The sequence below is a fragment of the Periplaneta americana genome, chromosome 1, assembly GCF_040183065.1.
Source record: "Periplaneta americana isolate PAMFEO1 chromosome 1, P.americana_PAMFEO1_priV1, whole genome shotgun sequence".
Classification (NCBI taxonomy): Eukaryota; Metazoa; Arthropoda; class Insecta; order Blattodea; family Blattidae; genus Periplaneta; species Periplaneta americana.
The window spans coordinates 157,033,764-157,057,517 of NC_091117.1; the positions used below are offsets into that span (position 1 = coordinate 157,033,764).

The window sequence follows — 23,754 nt, forward strand, 5'->3', positions numbered from 1 at the left end:
CTTGAGCATCAGAAAAATAGTCATTTTAGCAGTGAGCTCTGTCACGTAAAATGGAAAAATAACCGCCATATTGTTACTACCACTATAAAATTATTAAATTTGGATAAACTTTAACTGTAATGCATTGTGAACGAAAATTAGGATTATTAACTAGGGCCTATACTGATTTTCATAAATTCTTTAAAGCCACATCCGGAATATTGCATAAGAAGCTGTTAAATGCGCATTGGTTATCTGGTCAGAAAATAATGTTATGTAGCTATTTCTAAAGCAATTATCGAAGGTAGGAAGTCCATTTACGCATGCGTACAACGCTGTCTCTGTTTTTATTATACTCTACGTACTTCACAGGGGCGGACTTAGCAGATTCAATTCAGCGGACATTTATATGCAGCTGATAAAACAACTTTTAACGGCTACATTGAATCCATGGTGATGGTTCAAATTCCCTCCTATAACGTGGATGTTTGTCCGTTGTTAAAATAATACCCAATTTTGGTTCTCTATGTATTAATGAAGGGGCTGGCTCCACAACACGGGGTCCCCACGGTGTGTTAGCCTAGGATCAAGTCTAAAGAAAGCTAAATATGAATTTGAACTTGAGGAGTATGAAAACCTTCGATAGTTTTAATTAAGTTTTAAGTACAATTATTTTATTCATACATATTTTTATTATGTTGATGTGGCTGGAGAATCTTGGGTACTGTGAATGAAGATAGGTATTATATTGTGCTTACTAGCACCCCCACTGAGGACAAGGGTAACTTTAGCCCCGCAAATACTACAGGAGAGAGAGTTCACTTTGTTCCAGAACTTTAACCATATATACATATGGAATGGAATGGAATTTAACTGAGGGGGGCATGGATGGCCCAGCACTGCGACCTTTGAGATCTATTCCTCTAACCCTCGATATGGAATGAGTTGCATGCCACAGATCCCCTATGCGCACCGCCCTAAACACAGGACTCCCTTAACGACCAGTCCCTACAGCCGACAGAAATCCATATATCATTCCTGCTTCGGCAACTTCCCCCCAAGCCCCTCCCCCTATGGGTCCGAGGCGAAAATCCTCCCCCGAGTAGGTCCGCCTCGGGTGCTCGTTGCAGAAGCCACCTAGCTTAACTACATTCCATGGAGGCCGGTCGAGAGAGCCAGTAGCTCCGGAAGGCCTCCTGTAGAGTGATCTGAGAAACCAGAAACGGGATGATGAGGAAAGGATGATGGAGGAGGGAAGGAAGTGGCGAAGATGAGTGGAGTTCCAATCGCCTGATAAAGTTACCTGATATTCATCCATAGGAGTGAGGGAAAAACCCCGAAAAAACCTCATCCAGGCAACTCGTCCTAACCGGAAATGGAACCGGGACCGCTGAGTTCAGAGTTAGACTCGTTAACCCCTCAGCTACAACGGTGGACTAACCATATACATATACCAACCTCGAAGAAGAAATCGGATCTCACCGTAGTCGTCCCCGAACGACATCAAGTCTTAGTCGTAAGCGTTGCTGTATCTTGCTGTGCATCTCCATATGTTGTCGACGAAGGATGTACAGTTATAGAAAAAAGTTTTAGCGCACAAATACTTATAAGTCTCAGGAAGGAGACAAAGAGCATGATCAGACATATAACGAAACAAAACTAATTTTATTACCTCAAATAGTCCTTCTCTTGTAAACCAGGTCGCTCTTCCTTTGATCATACGCACTGCTTTCTTTCCGGTATTTACGAAGTATCTGTGCGACAAAACTCTTTTCGTGCGACAAAACGTTTTTCGTGCGACAAAACTTTTTTCTGAGACTGTACGTCACCGTGTGCTACCATATTTTTTTTGTTAAATGAAACGTATTAAAATGTGAGATGAGAAATAAGGTGAAATCGATCTTTTCCGCTGAAAATGTTTATTTTGTCAACGAAAAAAATCTAACGCGAGTTAGTAAAATGTTAATTGCGCGGTCTGACATTGAGTTACCAAAGAGGCTATGCTTTCACGTAATAAATGAAATTAATCTTAACAGGAATGTGATGTTTTAATAGTGATATTAATTCCAATTTATGATGTATGGTTCACATTTAAGGTATAAATAATTACCTTCATGACAGAATTGATAGATGAGAATGATAAATGGAAGAGCCAGAGTCTGGCTTCGTTTCTGTAGCTTGCTTGGGGCCTCTCATTCAAGGGTAAGAAATTTTACACGATGCAATTTTATGATAGGGGACTCCTGGCTTTACTTTTCTTTCGGAATAAATCATGGAAATGAATATGTAACATTATGAAGTTTTCGTGACCTGTAACGAAGCTTTAATACGATATCTAATAGCAATTATATTACCCATTAGAACACTGAGAATGACTGGACTGCAGATAGTGTCAATAACCCCACTCATCTTATAAAAGTCAGCTTTCTTTTCTTCCTGAAAACTGATTAAACCGAACTAGTTTCTAGATATTTCCTCTTTTGGTATAGCATGAAGTCCATGTAGAATATCAAAACTTTTTTTGTTAATAGAATTCGAAAAAATTAATGCTCCAAACAGGTAATTAGAAAACAGAAATTTCAGTGGAATTTCTCTCGGACTCAACTTTTACCTCTGAAGTATTTGAATTACGGATTTGAATCATTCATAATCGTATTATAAGCATAATTAATTCGGGGTAAAATCGGTTCAAGCATGAAATTTATTAAACAGGACTGACCGACCCATAAAGAGAGTAATTAAACAAGGCTTCATTTTCGAGAACGTACACAAAATCTGTTCACTTTCATAACAATAATTGAAGACATGAATGCAAGAAATAGATAATGACCAAAAGTAAATTTTCGAGAAAAATGAGAAAAACGTTTTACACCCTTTTTAAACGCAGAATCAACTAAATGTTTTTACACAGACTAAAAGTATTCTGTAATGTGTGTGGATTCACAAAGTTCTGAAGCTGTGACTTATATGTAAATATGAAAAAAAAATGGGAAAATATGTGGTGGATATATCCATTTCTTGCACTCAAATAGTTTACAAGGTTTAAAAAGTAAATATATGATGCCAAATAATGTTGCAGTTTTATTTATAATCACAATATCATAGCTTAAAGCAATAAATACAACACATAGGAAATATAAATTAAAAAATACGACTTTTATTTCAAAGTGATCAATCAGAATATGAGGCATCAGTTTCCGCTTCATTCAAGGCAATGTGATTACTAGTAAGATCATTATACCAACTCATATCCACAGGTGGTATGTACTTCTGTGCCAGTTTCAGTATGTCATTACATTTCTTGGAATCCAACGGCAATTTAGCAGAATATGCTTTAGGAGCATTAAAATATGGAGTCTGTGAGCATGTTTCAACGTACAAAACTTGTTTTGGACAACATTGTTCTGATCAATGAAAACAGATACTTCTGTTTCTTCATAAATGATATTCCGTGATCGGCTTGTTGTAAAGGATCCTGTTGCATTTTTTATAATTTTCTTAAAGAATAGTGCCATATGCTCTTTAAAATTAAGAATGGTTCCGTGTTGCACCCTAATAACTGAGAAAATGTTGGATGTAGAAGACACAACATTATACCGTTCTTTTGGTACAAATAAATATTCTTTCTCCTTTTAAGTTTCTCGATTCGTGCGAATGAATTGCCATTCTCAGGAAAATTATAGTGTATTTTCAAAACTCTGCCCAATGCTGTAAGCGAACTCAAGAACTGGGCCACCACAGAGTTTTTATTTTGGCCAGCACAGTTGTCCGTAAAGATATGCAGTTCTTTGACTTCCTTGTTCACATAGTTCCCAATGTAATGTTTTAAGAGTGACACAGCCTCGTTTGCTCCCTTTTTTCCCAATGGTTTCATTATACATGTACATTTTAGGGTGTCCACTTTTAAAATAATATCTTTCCTTAAAAACCCACATTCATTGCACTGTGATCTTCACTTTCTTCCATCTTAGAAGTTCAGATTGAGTATAGCAGATAGTAGATAATGGTCATTATCTTTTTCTTGCATTCAAACAGGAAGTAACTAAAACTTCAATGTCATCTTTTGACAAACGTATGCACTTTTCCAATGGTATTCTGTAGAGGAAATCTTCAACAATACAGATCACATAAAAATTCATTTTCGCCAAATATGGTCATCAGAGTCCTGCATTGGAGTTAAATCGCTCGCTTGAACTCGGTCGAATGTCGCACCCTCGAGCGAGATAAGATCGATCGTGATACGCTCGTAATAAATAGAAGCACAATCACACGGTAAAAATAAGGCTTTATTTTCTGCGTTTATGACAAACGTTTAATGGAACAGGCAATGGAACGTACCAAAACAGGAACATGAAGTTATAAATAAAATAGTATGAAAAACTTCGATATACAGTTATTATTGCTAATTAATAATTATTCAATATTTGATTTACCACATATATAATATGATAGGTCTATACATAGTGTTCCGCCTATATACTGCGACAATGTAGAAACGTTTTACAAAATATTACTGATATAGCAGTAGATTAATAACGATATTAGTACAGAGATAACGTCACAGAAAATATAATACAACGAATAATCATGCTGCACAACTGTTACAGACGCAAAGATTGATACACTAATTATTAGAGATTATTATTATTATTAGTCTATTATTATTATTATTATTATTATTATTATTATTATTATTATTATTATTATTATTATTACTAGAAAACTTGATACGGTTCTTGCAATATCGTGATTGTGTTCTCCGTACATTTACATCCAATAACATTTATCAGATGTGTCAAAAACAAAATCACTCCTGTGTGGGGGAGGGGGGAAACATTTGCCTACAACATTTATATTACATTTTAAAGCAAGTTTTGTAGTTGTGCTATGGAGAGGTTAGTTAAACACTGCAAAGTTTTGAAATGCTAAACATCTCTGATGTTAATACACAGTTCATCACTGTAAGAAGAACGAATGCCTAACGCTCGGCTTATACCGTTCGAGGATTTATCGCTCGTGACAATTTTACCCATCATGCATGTGCGCTACCTATCGAATTATGCTATGAACTACTTGGCGCTCGAGCGAAAAGTCCGATGCAGACCTCTAGTGGTTATTATCTAATTCTTGCATTCATGCCTTCAATTGTAGTAATAATACTTCCCTATCCTGCTACAGCTGGAAACTGCAATCATTACACTTAAACTGACACGTAAAAGTGACACAAACCTTGCGGTCGAGGAATAAATTATTATATGTGTATAGTATTTCCCCGCACCTTTAGTGATGTAAATCTTGTATTATTAAGATATAAATTCCATCCACAGCTCCTGTATGAGTTTGTAAATGAATGTAAATGACATGTTATAACCGCAACAGCGGTAAATTTAAAATCCGACGACAGGAATATTTCGAGTTTAATTTATGATGATGAAAGGTTTGAAAACTACTTAACGCTCGCGTGTCAAGAGCTAAATAGTATACTTCACGATTGCCTGTCTATATGAAGTTTCCTTTATGATATGCTACGCAGAACATTAAAGTAAGCGAAAAAATCAATACATGAACGAATCAATAAGTAATAAATAAAAAGTATATCAATCGAAAAACTGTTGAAAGAAAAAATGCAAACAGACCCATAGAGACAGCCATTTTATTTATTTATTTCATTTTATTTATTTATTTAGCTAATAATTGTAACATAAAATATAATATAAAAAGAAAAACGTTATCTCGCCCCTGAAAGAGTAGAACTCGTGCTCAGAGGCTGATTCCTGAATTGAAAATTAAGAAATATATACTGTAATACAGTTGGTCTTGTGTCTACTACGTAATAAGAATATATAAATTTAAATTTACAATTTTTCCATTTTTATAAAATCCATACATAACTTTTTAAATTTAATACTAGAACTATTAGAATTGACAAGATTAGAATATTTAAATATAAATTTGTTATATATTCTTGGGCCTGAATTACTACTATGATTAAATACTGTAGCAGTGTTGCATTTTGGTTCAAATCTTAGAGAATTCATACCTTTTGTGTCATAACTATGAGAATACAATTCAAAATTATTTCGATTTTTATGTATGAATTTTATTAATAGAATATAATAAATTTGTCTTATTTTAAGAACATTAAAGTCTAAAAATAATTTTTGAGATGGAAAATCAATAGGTTTATGAAGACATATTTTAGTTATTTTCTTCTGTAATAAATAAAGTGGATTAAAATTGGATTTAAATAAACTACCCTATCCTATAATTCAATAGATAATTACCTATTGAAATAAAGTTAAGTATATTGTGCGTAATAAACTTATTGACAAGTAATTCCTCAATAAAACAAAATAATATATTATTTTACGTAATTTATTGCAAAGGTAATTAATGCATAATTATAAGTCTTCTTTCTGCGAAAACCAACACAAAACTATTCTTATTATATAGCAACAATTATCTCTAATTCCGCCATCATTGGAAACTTTGCCATACCTTTCATGCAATTATTGTATACATAAAATGAATTCTACAGGGCGGGCAATAGATATAACTATACAACGTAATGTACTATAGAATTACTAATTACTAAACCTGGTGACAAAAGTGTGGCAACACTGAAGGACAATTGATAACAAAGACCAAAACAATTGGTAACAGTGACAGTTGAATATCGATAGCATGGTGTATTTGTGAACAAGAGGGCCATAAGTCACCGTACCCATAGATATTTCTTACTTATCTAATCTAAAGGCTCTGTGTGAGCTCCATCATTGTCTATGCAAAGTTGGATACTTCTCCAGGTCCTTTGTTACATTTTATGTAACTGCTGTGGTGTTATGTCCAAAGGCAGCTGTCACAGCGTCTTTCAGTTCGTCGTTTGTTTGATACCGTCTAGCAGCAACTTTTTCTTTGTTTTAACATTTTCGATATTCCTGACTTATTGCTGTTCTATCATGCTTGTTCCCCTTCAAAATTGTCCAAAGTTTTTTTTCAGTGAACGGCGAAAATCGGAGTGAGACAAGTGGCCAACAGGCTTGGAGCTCACATAAGTTATTCAGTTTTCTCAGATCCAAATTTCCTTGTAAGGACGCGTTTTTATTTACCTTTTAGGTGTTTCTACTTTAATTTTCTGCATTGACAATGACGGAATGACGTTGATGCGCCTAACATGGGAACGCCAGAGAACCTTTAGAAATCTCAATAGTGATCTTGTTCGTCACTGAATTTCTCGACGAAAAATCTTAGGTCTAACCACGACTCGAACTGAGCGTCTAAAGAGGGTACATTTACTTTTACTTGTATAGTTCTTGCTTTTATTGATAATTATTCTCTGAGTGAAATATTTTTAATTAGATAAATCTGGTTCTGATAGCTGATTCAGAATTTCAGCACTGTTCTCGCCGTCACGCGCGATAGCTTATCCGATATTAGTGTTTTTGTAGAACAGGTAACCACTGGTATAGCGCGGTCTTAGCGAATTCTAGTCTCGACCTCAACTAAAGGACGTTTAACGGGCGTGGTTACACCACCACCTCGATCAGTGAAATAATTGGATCTGTATGTGATAATCGATACCTTATTTTCTATACCTAGAGTTTTATTGCAAAGTAATTTGCTAACACATAAACACAAAGCTTTTTAATCTACTTTCATACCAATGGGTAGAAGAAAGGTTATGGAATCATAGTGTTTAGCATTGTGGTTGATTTCTTAATAACTTTACATGAATAGTATAGCATTGGATACGACCTTCAAATATCTCCCTTATTCCCGATCTCTCAAATATAGTATACCATTATGTGCGTATGTAACGTACAGTATGTAATGTATGCAAGTGTGTAGGGCGTGTGTATCAACTGGTATTTCCCTCTTCTTGTTTAGAATGTGATGAATTTATGGACACATTTGACAATGTAGGTTATTAAAGATATCACAGATTTCCGTGATAAGTTTTCTGCTCGAAAGACTTCTGTTGAAATACCCAAGAATCCCACAGGAAATTTGATTTTTTCAGCTTTGTGGTGGCAGTAACAAAGGAAAGATGGAAAATCATCAATCGTATAATGAATTAACTAAGAATAAGTAACTGGAGTTTGGAGAGATGAAGTATGGATAACATTGTAGTCGCTTCTCAGTGATAACATGCGTCAGTAATGGATAAAAAATAATTATAAACAGAATTTATTATTATTGATACCGTGCATGCAAAAATGGTAAGGTAGTGCCTTCATGTCACTGTATTGAAGAAAGAGGCTGGCGTAAGATGAAGCAAAAATGAATTCCATTATAGGGACGTAAAAGAGGAAGACCAAAGAGAATATGGTATGATCATGTCAGAGAACACATGACGCAAAGATAGTATGTCAAGAGGACTGACAAAACCGTCAAGTTTGGGAAAGTGAGCTGTGATAAAGGATTATAAAATTGTATTTCATTTATAACCACAAAGATGATGGTAATAATAATAATAATAATAATAATAATAATAATAATAATAATAATAATAATACTAATAATAACAACTTTTTATTTATATACAGATTTCTAATGTTTACACATCTTTCTGTGCCTAAAGTCTTAAAAGTCTTATTCTTGTTCTTCACTCTTCTCTGTCCATCCAATCCATGTCGTCCAGTCTGCACTCTTGCAACCATAAATAGTGTCCTTATACTGAGTGTTCATTTCAAAGTGTGTCATGACGTCACTGTTGATGAGTCAGCGATTTGAAGCGAGTTTCAGCTTTTGTGTCAGAGAAGTTGCCTATTAATCAAGGCGTTCAATCTGAACTTGAGAATGTGTACAGTATAACTTGAACGTCGTAGCAACAGATGGCGGTCTGTACGGTCTGTGTGCTACCATAACCTCTTTCGAACTGTTTTTTGCGCGGCCAAATCGTAAATATACGCAGGGTATTTGTTATTATCGGTTGCGTACGGCAACATTCCACAATACAAATCATATGCTCCATGTCCAAGTTGACCGTCGAAGTTAATGTCAACAAATAGTTAAGTAATCGTCTTAACCCTCTCCCCATATCCCGACATTAAGTAAAAACTCACCTCAGTACATGTTTCGAAACAGTTCACATTCCTGCCACTACCGGCGTTACCGTACGCATCGGTAAGTACTCTTCTGAATGAACGCCGTACTTGCTAGGCAACTTCTCTGGCAGATAAGTAATACACCTCTGCGGAAGTATAGGAAGATTGAATTCTCTAGGCTCATCGACTAGCCACGTGACGGCATACAGTGAGCCATGACATACTTTGAACTGAACACCCAGTATTGTAGTCGCTTCTAATAATATTTTATTTATGAAAATCGGCAATTAAAAGCGATGGGAGTATTAAAAGAAGTTAGTATTTCGTAATAAAAGATTTCGTATATTAGGTATCAGTATGTAACAAGTAACCAGCAGCACTGATAAGGAAACTGTTCAAGAAGAAGTTATATGATTATATTCGATTATGGACACCCGCCCAGTCATAACAAGGGAGCCTTTACAAATGGTGAAAAAATCCTTGTAGAAAGTACCGGCCTCCGGTGGTTCTGACTTTGAAATTATTTTTGACGAGGAATCATGGATTATGTGGTTATGTTTACTACTTAGTCTACAGAAAAGTAATATTGATAGACAAAATTTTCTCTATCTTATTCTATTTGCGTAATGGTAAGGGAGAAATATATTTTTCAATATAAATTTTGTAGATAGCCTATCTTTAAAACCCACAATTTTTGGCTGAAGTGTTGGATAATTGATAATTAAAATAGTATTGAATTTAATTGGTAAAATGATTCTAGAGACATATTTTCTGTACGCTAGTTCTTGGTGTAAGAAAAAAAAAAGAGAGTTGAGAGAAAATAATTGTTTTTCAAAATGAAAATCTATTAACTGTCTCTTCTCATTAAACGAAGCATAACAGAAAGTATTGTAATGCTACAAAAAATTATTTCGACATTTTCACAAAAATACACTTTTTCTGTATCGCTCATAATAAATAGTTGGTTTTGACATACCTTCTGTGTGTACAGAGATTTATCTTAAAATATTGGATAGATTTTGTACAAATTTAGGCCTAGACATTAATATGGATGTTTATTGCAGCTAAGTAAGTTGGCAGATTTTTATGAATGACACTCGATTCTGTTCCTGGTATGACATAAGGTTAGTGATGAATTACGAATAAGACTATATACGTGGCAGGTTTCCTTCAAGTATTTCCTATTAATTTTATTCTATTATTATCATTCTATTATAACTCTATCATAGCATCGTCTGTTAATGTTTTCTGTAGTTGAATAGGACATAAGAAAGAGATCATCTCGCTCCAGTCTTGACAATATGAAAGCTTTAGATCTATGACTGACTTTGTTTACGTAGAAATGACCTCATATGTATTTCAAATGAAAAAGTAGAAAGTAGAGAACACGAGCAATGTCCTTGCGTACATCACTTGTAATTTACTGTCATGTCAACAATTTTTTTGCATTAAAATTCCACAAATTCACTTAACAGATAATACACATGTCGGGAATTTGTACGACCTTCGTACAAAAGATGTTGACATTTATGTCTCGCAGATGAATATTCCTTTTACAGAGCTTGTGTTGCCTAAGAAACCGAGAGAAGGTAACGTCATCGATTCCATACTGAGGCGAAGGTAGACAGCTCGAAGCAGTTGAAAGTATGCCTGATGATGAGTTGGCATTCCCATGTATAGATTTAGTCTGTGGGATAATAAATGTCATCTTAATATAGAATGGATGCTCAAGTACTGACAGATAAATGTAAGGAAGTGTCACTATCCATTGAGATTGTCCTTTGACAAGGTTGCCGTATAGTCTTATTTTGTGCAATTTCCGCTCCTGGAATTACTACTAGACGTAATTTATGCTAGTAAACGAGGTAAGATTATCAATAAATTCTTGTGACAAAACTTTCATTGCCTGCATGTTGCAAACAAGATAGATATTTTTACTATTTACATGACAGTTGACATGTGTCCTTATTGTAAAATAATTTATTTTCCTTTAAAGTTTTTAGTCTGTTATTTAACGACCCTTTTTCAACTACTAGGCTATTTAGCGTCGATTCAATTGGTGATAGCGAGATGGTATTTGGCGAGATGAGACTGAGGATTCGCCATGGGATTATATGATATTCGTTTACAGTTGAAAAACGTCTGAATAAACTCAACTAGGTATTCACCCTAAGCGGGAATCGAACTCACGTTCGAGCGCAGTCTCGGATCAGCAGGCAAACGCGCTACCGCCTGAGGTATACTGGCGACTGATTTTTAAATTAGAGTGACGAGAAATCTATTTATTTATTTTGCAAATAAGATTTAATTTAATACATTTGCAATGTTCATGATTCCTTGCGGACAACAAGTAGGGTAAAGTTGCCTAATTCCGTGATATATTTTTTTCACTGAATGTCACGGGTTTGGGTATCTTGCTAGGAAGTTCACCGATGTCTCAAACGTAGGCGAAAGATACACTTTTTCGAGAAAGATGTCTGGTGCTATGGTTGAACGGAAAAGCTTTGACTGACATCAATTTAAAAAAAAAAACTATCACGGGATTAGATCCCGCGTAGTGGTCTAAGGCATCTTGCCTAGGATTTGCGTTACGGAATGCGCACTGGTTCGAGTCCTCATGGGGGAAGAAATTTCTCATGATATTTCGGCCAGAGTATGGGACCGGTGCCCACCCAGCATCGTGATGTACTTGGAGAGCTACGATAGGTAGCGAAATCCGGTTACGATTGCCAGCTATAATGGCTGGGGGGATCATCGTGCTAACCACACGATACCTCCATTCTGGTTGGGTAATCGTCCACCTCTGCTTCGGCATGTGGCGTGAGGCCAGCAGCCTGCTGGTCGGTCTAGGCCTTCACGGGCTGTAGCGCCACGGATTATTATTATTATTATTATTATTATTATTATTATTATTATTATTATTATTATTATTATTATTATTATCATCACGGAATTAGGGGTATCACGGAAATAGGCAACTTTACATATTCTCAATTCTCTTTTGCTGCAACCATACATAACATTTTTAGACCTATAATGTAACATGTACGATGATTAAAAGGGAAACAAATTGAAGAATAATAGATGGAAATGAAAGGGAAGACAGAGATGAAGTAAAAAAGAAGCGGAAGGATTAAAGATTAAGTAAAAATTAAAAGAAAATAATCAGGAATATGTAAAGAAAGAGAAGATATCAAAGAAAATGAAGAAAAGGAGAGGAAGAGAAATAGAAAATAGATAATAAAATCAGCAAAGGGGAAAATGAGAAGAGGGCGAGAGATGATGTGGAGAACGAGGAAAGGATGAAGACGGAATAAAAGAAGTGGAGAATGGGATAGGAAAAGAAGATAGAGAAGAAAGGGAATATAAAAGAAAAATGAGAAAAAGAAACCTAGAAGAAAGACGAGGAGGAAGAGGAGAAAGAAAAGAATAAAGAGCAAATAGAGAAGAATAAAACAGTTGAAAATGATAGAGATAATAAAAAAATGATAAAGTAAGAGAGAATAGTAAAAAGTAGAAAAGAGTAAAGTGAGAGAAGAAAATGGACAGAGGGGAAGGTAACGAAGAATAATGGGAAGGGTGAAAAGAAGAACAAAAAGAAAAGATAGAAGGAAAACAGAGAGCAAAGGAATATATAACAGGAGAAGAAGGAAGAAAGAGAAAAATGGAACAAAAAGGTAATAATACGGGGAAATGCAAGTGGAATAGAGGAATTAAATGGAGAAAGAAGAAAGGGAAATCGGCAATGGTGAGTAGAAGTGATGAAGAAAAAAGGAAGAAAGAAGAAGAATTAGGAAGGCTGCGATAAGGAGGAGGTAAAGAGAGAAAGATAAAGATAATAAAGTGAAGGGGATTGTAAAGATTCCTTTTGTCAAGAAATGGTGAATATAGCACCTGTCTGCGTGTTGTTTTTCACATAATCCGTTTCATCTGTAGAAACGATTCAAGTCTGTGGGACAGAAAGACAAGCTGGAATGCACATTGGGCCACATGAAAATAACTCAAGCGAACGATGAAGATCACCTTCAGTCCAAACGTCTGGACGAATATAATTAGGCAAAAAGCCTCTTGTGTCTGATTAGACTACATGACAGGATTTCCAATGCATCGGTGAAGGTACGAGACAACCTGGAGATTAATTAATTATCATCTACAGAAAAAGCAAGGCTGACAGCCAAACGTCTATCATGATAAAAATGTGTAATTATATCCAAGTGTAAACATATGAGACAGTCCAACCGCCATTGTCTTGTGCAGTGATATTTATAGCTTGAGTCTCATTATAGATTGCTCGTACATAAGATGGTACTTAAGCTTTGGCCCCATTGCAACGCATTGTCTACAACGAAACGACAATGAAAAAAAAAAAAGCTGTTACTAGGTAAAACCTGATTTGCGTGTTGGTACGCCTGGAACTTTTACTTATTCAACACGTAATGTCACGCTTAACTCAATTCCCACCGGAACAATGCAGACTGCAATTCTTTTGAATTACAGGATTGACAGGAATTATGAGAATTTACCCTAAAAACAGCTCTAATACTCAGGGTGGTACGCAATCGATTAAGAATTATTTGAACAAGTTGATAGTTGCTTCTGGTCAGTTCATTCTTAAAGCGCGACATATCATTGAATTTGAGGCCGATGAATTTTCAACAATGTGTGCTTTTTTATCTTCAATTACCTGTACAATTTTTGCATCGAATGTTTCTTCGCCCTCAGTGAAGTTTAGATGACTTCGTCCTTCACCGTCAGATCCGAACGATATCTAAAATAATTCCTTTCAGTGCTACTGTAAAAAAACCTCGGCATCTACTTCGACTCTAATATAAACTGGCATACAGTACGCAAATCAGATATATCTGTAGAAAAGTTTTCTCTATCATGCATTCTTTGAAACGACTGAAAAATTTTCTTCCTACTGAACTCAAAAAAAATTCTAGTACAGATCCTTGTAATGCCTCACTTTGACTACTTCGATGTTTTATGTAGCGACCTAAGTGCTGAACTTTCTCAAAAACTTCAACGTGTACAATAGTGTCAAAAAAAAAAACAGACCGACAGAATAATCAAAGTCCCCGAAATGAGCCACTGCGCATGCCACGCCGCATTCACAAGATAGCGAGTAATCTATTGAAATTGTTGTAGTTTCGACTGCTGACGTAGCCCATTTCGAAAGCCATTAGAAAATATGCTGGTAAAATTCATGTTCTGGGATAGCGGCGCACCCCAAGCACCTGAGCCATTCAATGAAGACGAAAACAGTAACAAGCTGCGTGGCTATTGTTCAACTGCACAGGTGGTTTCGGGTCCAAGGAATATGCACGGACGCTCTGGAGTGAACAAAGCTCTGAAATCAGCTACAAGGGTCGGTCCGGTTTTTTTTGCCACTAATGTACATAATGTCTGCGTCCGATTTATTTTCAATATCCGCCGACATGATCATATATCGGAATATTTTCTAAGACTCTCGCAAGATAGACTTTTAGTACATTCTCTTTGCCTGCTATATCGAATTATACACGATTCCACATCCAACTACTTTGTCTCTCGGTTTACCATTCTACCGTCACATCATAATCGTAATACACGTTCACAGCACAATCTGTTGCTATCAGTACCACGTCATCAGACATCTCTGTACTCAAGTTCTTTCACAATAGCCATGGCCCGCTCCTGGAATTCGCTGCCGCTGGAAATCAGGGGTAGTCTTAGTCCTCAGTTGTTTAAAATTAGGTTGTTTAGAAATATTTTAAATGCGCAGAATTAGTTTTTTTAGATATAATTTTATTTATTATTATTATTATTATTATTATTATTATTATTATTATTATTATTATTATTATTATTTTAAGAGCCATTACTTTGTTTTTTCCATCAATACTAATATCTAGGTAATTGTCATTGTCTCAGTGTAACTCCTGCTGATTATACTAATTGTACTATTCCTTTAGTTGTGAGATTATATTCATATGTATTAATTCTTTTCTTTTAAGTTAATACCTGTATACCAGAATGTATTTTCCTGTTTGGGTTATATTCATATGTATTCAATTTCTCTTGTTTCATTTATTTTTTATTATTATTATTTTTAAGTTAATACTTGTATACCGGTGTCCCGCGCCGTGTCGTCGCGGTCTAAGGCATCCTGCCTAGGACTCGCGTTACGGAATGCGCGCTGGTTCGAGTCCTCATGGGGGAAGAAATTTTCTCATGAAATTTCGGCCAGTGTATCGAACCGGTGCCCACCAAGCATCGTGATGCACTTGGGGAGCTGCGATTGTTAGCGAAATCCGGTTACGCAAACAAGCTATAACGGTTGGGAGGATCATCGTGCTAACCACACGATACCTCCATTGTGGTTGGATGATCGTCCACCTCTGCTTCGGCATGTGGCCGTGAGGCCAGCAGCCAGCTGGTAGGTCTTGGCTCTTCATGGGTTGTAGCGCCACGGATTACTATTATTATTTGTATACCGGTATATATTTTTCTGTATGTGCTTTGATCCTGGTTGAGTGAAAGACAAGGCCAGATGGTCTTAACTCTGGCAGGGAAAATAAAACATTATTATTATTATTATTATTATTATTATTATTATTATTATTATTATTATTATTAGTAGTAGTAGTAGTAGTAGTAGTAGTAGTATTTTTAGTAGGTTATTTTACGACGCTTTATCAACAGCTTAGGTTATTTAGCGTCTGAATGAGATGGTGATAATGCCGGTGAAATGAGTCCGGGGTCCAGCACCGAAAGTTACCTAGCATTTGCTCGTATTGGGTTGAGGGAAAACCCCGGAAAAAACCTCAACCAGGTAACTTTCCCCGACCGGGAATCGAACCCGGGCCACCTGATTTCGCGGCCAGACGCGCTGACCGTTACTCCACAGGTGTGGACATTATTATTAGTATTATTATTAAAAATGTGGAAAGCATGCAATCACTATAGACTAACTATGGAGGGATGTGAGGCAGATTGCCGAAAATACTTTGCCTCGTCTGTCATATTTTTACCATTGCCCCATAAATGCCATATAATAATATTATTGCCTTTAGAGATGCATGATTACAGTTACATTCGTCATCTGTCTACACTAATAATAATGAATTAGGAAGAATTTGTGGAACGGCGATGAAGAGAACTGAAAGTTATCTTACCAATACTATTTCTGTAGCGAAATTTGCAATATTTCATGGCGTATCGAACATCGATATGTCACATGAAAGAGTTAACTGACTGGAGCTACGTCATTATGTTGTTATGTAGTTATTCATAGGTACTTTCATTTATTTTCATCTTGTGTTGGTCTTGTTGAAAGGGAACATTTCTTAATTGGCGAAGTCTTGCTGCCAGCCTGAGGGATCTTTAGTGTAATTACTTCGTGTTACGGTCAAATGTTAAGACGATTACACATGATTAAGTGAAATTACACTTTTAACTACGGCGTTTAATTCACTTAACACGCTCCTAATTAAATATGACTCCAGGCGGTGTTGCTACCTGAGAAGTGTGAGCTCAGGTGATTATTAATTACTCGACGGTTTAAGAAGGTATCTAATTTCCACTTTCGTACATCCTTTGACTGATAGAAACTGGAAAGAAAGCTATTTTAGACTTTGTGAGCACACACTTTATTTTACTGTGACTGAAGCGCAAGGATGTTCTGGCTAAAATTCCAATGGATCTTAGTTCGATTCCCCATGAGGAAATTATGAGGAATTTTATGTCTCACACAGGAACTAGGTATGTTCCTTTTTTTTAAGCGACAATCTTACGCGATCTTAACTAATATGCCACGGAATTTTGTTGCTTATGAATGCATAATATCGGGGTGAATATTTTAAACATTTATGAATAATTTCAAGGAAAAATTGTTCCGGAGCCGGGTATCGATCCCGGGACCCTTCGCTTAGCACGCGAACGCTCTACCGACTGAGCTACCCCAGGAACTTGTAGAGCGTTCGCGCGCTAAACGAAGGGTCCCGGGATCGATACCCGGCTTACCCGGCTCCGGAACAATTTTTCCTTGAAATTATTCAAACCTGCATTACAGGGAGCTACTACCTGAAAGCCAGATTTGGTTAAACATTTATGTTTCTTTTTATTTGTTTATTTGACGACGCAGTATCAACTGATACATTATTTAGTTTCGATGGAAGGAGGGACAGAGAGATGATATTTTGGCAAGGTGAAGCTGAGGACTGACCATGGGATTACCTGATTGGTGAAAACCTCGGAAATGACCAAACAGGTTATCAGCCTAAGAACAGGGTAACCAGATTCACATCGATAAAAATAGAGGATACAAACCTTAAAAAAGGATGACATTGTTCGATAAAAGAGGACAGAAAATATGTGCTTAGATTTAGGCTTAAGTCTATGTTACCTTAAATTACGTCAATATCTATTTTATTACAAAATATTTACAGTACAGATTTAGGCTTATATCATACTTACAAGTATGTTAATATCTATTTTATTACAAAATAATTATGAAAAAACTTAATAATAATGATTTTACAGTTAGCTAAATAAGAAAGTCAAGGGAACTGTAATAAAGAGAACAGAAAATATCTATGTTGAATCTTTCGTACACTACTTTTAATAAATAATTGATTATATGGCGATCTTACTCGTGTTAATTATGTAAGCATGTGTGGCTTACAGCTGTTTCTTTCGTTACTTGACACCATCCTCAGAGCCTACTAGATCTCGGCGCTATCTCAACTTCGCTGCCTGTTGTGTGGGTGCGTTCGTGTGATGAAAAGTTGTGTCAAATAGTGTGTGCATTCTGAAATTGATCTGTGTGTTGAGAATGATCTGCCTGTCTGTTCAATGTAGAAACTGTCGCAACTATTGCTAAGAAGGAACGGACTCAAACTGTTACAGATATCTAAACAAGATTTTTAGGGAATGTTTTTACTTTCTTAATTGAAGATTGAAAAAAGTTAACAGGTATTGATATATCATCCTTTTTTTAAAGTCCACAAATTTTTTGGCTAAATTTTAATATAAATATACTTTTGAAAATATTTTCAAGAATGTCGCATCAAAATTCATATCTAATTTTAGTCCTTTGGGTCTGGTTAATGCACACAGAGATTTTAATTTATTTTGATGAAAAGTTTTTGAAACAAAAAATGCGCCGGAATCATTTTTTCTCGGTTTTACGTTTTTATATTAAAATATACCTCAATACCTGTTAATACTCTTGAATTTGTAGTAGGTGTTATTAAAAATAAATATTGTAAAAAATTCCCTGAAAATCTTGTTCAGATATCTGTAGGCCTAACAGTTTTTTTAGTAACGTGCACTCTACTTCATGAAATTAATTGTCGAGATAGGCAGTACGTTCTTACCTTAACAGAAAAACAGAGCTGGAAGAATACGAGTGAAAACACATTTGGTAAATGTCAACACTCTTATAATCTTTATAAATGTGTATTGAATGTCATATTACTTACAAAAGGATGGCACTACTCTTTATTTCTCAGCACCACAGCACCAAAGACATAACGTCACCTTGTAACGACTTACCTGAAACAAAAAATAATATTTATGGTCATTTATGTGAAAGCAATAAGCATCATGATATTAACAGATTCCTTCTTATTTTTCCGAAATTTGGTATAATTTTATAATGAATCGTAACGAAAGTGGACAAAAGAAAACATTTGCAGAAAAAGAATAAATATTTGCTACGCTACACAATGTACATTGTTGTTTAGTTCACTGTCCGAAGACAGGTCTGAACTTCACAGGTGATACGAAAAATACACCACTTACGAGGCAACTAGGCCAGGAGATAATGGGGTAGGATAGCCAGTTCCTTTCCCCCCTACAAATTACATTATGAATTAAAAAAGAAGAATAACGTAGAATGTGGTCAGTCTCTATAATTGCGTGTGACGCCTATATAGGAATTAGAGAATAAATTATGACAAATAAATTCAATTTGCTGTAAGATTTAAGTGTGTCTATTGAACGGAATGGAATAAACTATGAATAATATTCAATCCTCCACTTCAGTAGTGGTGGTGATGGGGAGCAAGTTAAGAAGTGTTTTTGAGCCACAGATATTTAATAATTACCTAAATAGTATACTGTATATTATATAAACACATGAAAATATTTCGTAAATGTTAATTGGTATTCATCTATCTTCATTTGACTAATGCCAAGCTTGTATTAACTTTCTATAATTACGTATGTATTGTGCATGCGCATGGATGGGCAACTCGTGCTCACAAAGTGCTAAAAAAAACTTGAAAGAGAGAAAGACAGACGGAGCCAGCCGCAGCAGTTACAAGTTGTTTGTAGTTTCGCTGCAAAAGCAGTTCACTGCCACGGTGCGCTCTGGTGGCTCATGCAGGTGGTCGTGATATCTACTCCATGATTTGAATTTCAGAATGACGCATGGCACAATAATTATAGTAATTTTAGACAGACTGTATCTAAGCACACATAATAAAATTATATTATTTCCTAGCTTTGTAAATTAGTTTAGTACAAACTGAATACAACCTTTTCAAGATACAACAAACATAATTGCAATACTTATTTATTATTACACTATTTGTTAATATTTCTTATTATAAGTCTTATTTCAATCATAGAACGCGAGAATTTTCAAGTCCTTATATATTAAAGCATATTCCTCTGTTCTCAGGAAGGTAATAGTTGTATTCGCAAACAATCACAAATTCAAGGAAGTAATTTTCACATGTCACGGCAGATGAAATAAACTTACTTCTGAGCTCTTTCTGTACATTGAGAGCTTTTATACTTCTTTCTTGTATTAAACTCTGACTCAAGCATATACAGTATATTTGAAACCAAGGAGTATATTTGGAAATTCTGACTTAGCATTACGAACAGTTCGAGCTTTTCTAAAACCTTCACTGAGTTTATTTGTAATATAAAATCTGCAGAGATTGGGAAAAGTGGCATAAGTCAGTTTCCACAAACATTTTTATTAATTTATTGACAACTTACGGAACATCTGCTCGCTTGGGAAAGAGACATAAGTATTTCTCCCATTACAATAATTCATACAGAAGAAAATCAAATCGACATAAACCAATGTGAAGACAGTTTTTTTCCTTCTCCTGTAACATTTTTGACTTGTGCCACTTTTCCCGAGCACTACAGAAATGTCATGCGTAAGAAAATGTAATAGAACATAATACAAGCTTTACCTCCCTTCTTAATAAAAACTATTTCTTTTTCGACTCATCATTAAAGAGAAATTATCTGGGGATTATATTGTTTTTCACTTAAAACGAGCCGCCACTTACTGCAGACGCGAGCAAACTTGTATAGAGACACTACAGTACAGAGTCCGTTCTACCTGCACTGAGGTTGTGTTCACACTTCGAGAGCACGAGTTGCCCACCCATGTGCATGCGTCTCTTTCGCGACCATATCACAGCATAACTAAATAATATTATTTTTAATATATGTTGCAACATCCCCCACTTTGGATTATAATAAATTGTTCTACTTGGGTAGGTAGGTTATGTATATATGCGAACTCCTCTTGTGTATACAAATGAATTCATTTACTTGTCATTTTATTCGATTTTATTTTATTGGGTTATTTTACGACGCTGTATCAACATCTTAGATTATTTAGCGTCTGAATGAAATGAAGGTGATAATGCCGGTGAAATGAATCCAGCACCGAAAGTTACCCAGCATTTTATTCGATATGATGTAACCATTTACATGGCAACCAAAGTTGAATTTCCGTTCCACAAAATCCTTAATTTCTTTATATTAGTGTAGGTTGAATAAGACTGTAAAAAAGTATCTCTATAACGCTTAGCTTTCTTAATGACATTATTCGCACCGTCATGATGTGTCCCAGGTCGTGGCTGAATCTGTAGCAGTTTTGGCAATCTCTATGACTGTGTAATGCCAATACAGAAATTAGGGAATGAAATTAGGACAAATAAATACAAAGATTTAAGTGTGTTTATTGAACGGAATGAAATAAACCATGAATAATATTCAATCCTCCCCTCAAATAGTAATAATACTTACATACTTACTTACAAATGGCTTTTAAGGAACCCGTAGATTCATTGCTGCCCCCTCATAAGCCTGCCATCGGTCCCTATCTTGTGCAAGATTAACCTAGTCTCTATCATCATATCCCACCTCTCTCAAATCCATTTTAATATTATCTTCCCATCTACGTCTCGGCCTCTCCAAAGGTCTTCTTCCCTCCGGTCTCCCAACTAACACTCTATATGCATTTCTGGATTCGCCCATACGTGCTATAAGCCCTGCCCATCTGAAACGTCTGGTATAATAATAATAATAATAATAATAATAATAATAATAATAATAATAATAATAATAATAATAATAATAATACTGCATCCAGTGCTTAACAATACAATTTAATTTATTTACTTTAATTTATTATTATTATTATTATTATTATTATTATTATTATTATTATTATAATATTCTAAATTTAATTCTATTTATTCTGTATTATTATTGTAGCCTATAACTTGGGCTGGGCTATCATTGGCCCATAGCTGTTGACCAGTACATTAATATTAAAACAAATAAATAAATAAATAAATAAATAAATAAATAAATAAATAAATAAATAAATAAATAAATAAATAAATAAATAAATAAATAAAATTATTATTTTTCTGAAGCAGAGTTTAATCTTCAGTGTGTTTCGAGGTTTTCATGGAGATCTTTGATACGAAGATTTTTGGATATTTTCACCGGAGTTTCATCTTCCTTTATGAACACCGGGCGTATGTATGTAATGTACGTATGTATGTATGTATATGTATGTATGTATGTATGTATGTATTAATTATTAACACTACAATTGGGTATATACCCGATGACAGTGATATATAATACACAATAATATTACAATAATTACAAGTAATAAAATTACAATAATTATAGTAATAAAAATAAAATAAACGTAAATTTAAATCTAACTATAAATAAATGCAATAAACCTAGGACTATAAATAAGAAGTATGCTATAATAATGCCTACTATAAGCAAAAGTAAACGTTACTGATAAGTACCTCTATAAACCCAACTATTATCGACTTAAGTAATTACAAGTCACCTTAATTAATTGCATATGAACTTAATGACATCAACAATTAATTATATCCTTGTTTATGTTTGTTCTATGTTTCCTTAAACGTTGGTATTGCGTTATGCTTACAACATAGTCAAGAATTCCTTTTGCTTGTACGACATAAGGAATTGGTGTTACCTCAGTAGACTAGCTTCATAATTCGAAAAATTTTCGTGGTATTTTAGCTCAAACAAACACAGAATTTGATGTTTCTTCTTTGTTTCATTTTTAATTTATGATACAGAAACAGAAGACAAGTGTAGTTTAGCACTTTAGCTTACACTACGTTATAAAATGGCGGCAGTGTAGGTACACTTTGCGTCAAAAGGAATAGGCCGACTCTTGGTCGTCAGAAATGCAAAGTTCTATTACATGGTTCACACGTGCAAACGAACTGCACTTGAAGCCATTGCTGTGATATTTGTTCATTGGAAGTCATCCGTCTAAAATATAACCAATGTTACGAGGTGTGTGTGGCGTAGTGGTAACATATCTGCTTTCCGTACCATAAGTAATGAGTTCGTTTCCCGGTGGAGTAAAGTTATTTTTTGTTTTAATACTTAATTGATTTATTTTAAATGTTAAGTAGCATTTGATAATAAACTTCGTTATGCTGTCTTATACAAATATTATTGTGCATTACCTGTGCACTAATAGAGACCTGGCTTGTATGAACAAATATAATAGTTGTTTCACTTCCTAAGAAACCGGAAGCACATCAAGTATAAACAAATAAACAAATAAAAATATAAACAAAAATGACCTGTGGTAGGGACTTGTATCTCGTCCACATATCACCTGCGTCAACAACTGTCCTCTACAAGGAGTCCACAAGACTTTGGAATAGATGTATACTCGTGGCCACATTATAATCAGAAAGGGAGATGAGAGGTAGTTCACCAAGGCAGACAGACCTCAGTTCGTTGACCTTTCGCATCTGTATTACGAGAACAGAGAGGCGGCGATGGTGTCAGAGTGCTGATACTTCCAAATAAATTTTCTAATTAACCTTGCATTTAATCACAAAACGTAATGTAAGTTTTACTATTCATTTAAGTGTACAGTATCGTCCCTTTCAATCTATAGAATTATTATTTCACTTCCATCCCATATAACCTGAATGTGCCACATATGTAGCTAGGAACGTACCTACTGCTTGAGATAGGGTCTAGGAGGTTGTAGCCTACTACTCATCATTAGACTTCTGCGTTTGGTTACTTTGAATACAAGTTAGGTGCACATCGATCATACTAGCTTCGTATGGAGAGCAAGTTGAAAGTAAAAAATTAACACTTCAGTGAACCAAGCAGTGTTCCCACATGCACAGGTACTGCGTGTCTATATCTGTTTATTCGTGTACTTGTGTGTGCAAGTTGGTGAACAACAGGAATATCTCTTGGATTTAATAACAACAATAACGAAATATATATTTAAAGGCAGCTTATATACAATAAAAGTCAATTTTACTAGAAATAGACAAGACTAAGAAAAAGTAGAAGCCAGATCCTTTATTTTCAGGAGCCACCACATTTCGTCCAAATATGCAGTCATGAAACCATTCGAGCCAGCCAAGATAGAGATACATTTACTGAAATA

The 23,754-nt window shown here is 35.1% G+C and overlaps 1 protein-coding gene and 1 non-coding gene across 2 annotated transcripts in view; both read right to left on the bottom strand.

Annotated features, from left to right (window-relative positions):
* LOC138702909 (ras association domain-containing protein 10-like) overlaps nt 1–23,754 on the bottom strand; it is a 429,646-nt gene that overhangs the window by 180,022 nt on the left and 225,870 nt on the right. The gene's annotated exons all lie outside the window — the stretch shown is intronic.
* TRNAS-GCU (transfer RNA serine (anticodon GCU)) lies at nt 16,901–16,974 on the bottom strand. Its single transcript has one exon. It is a non-coding gene; the product is annotated as a tRNA-Ser (tRNA).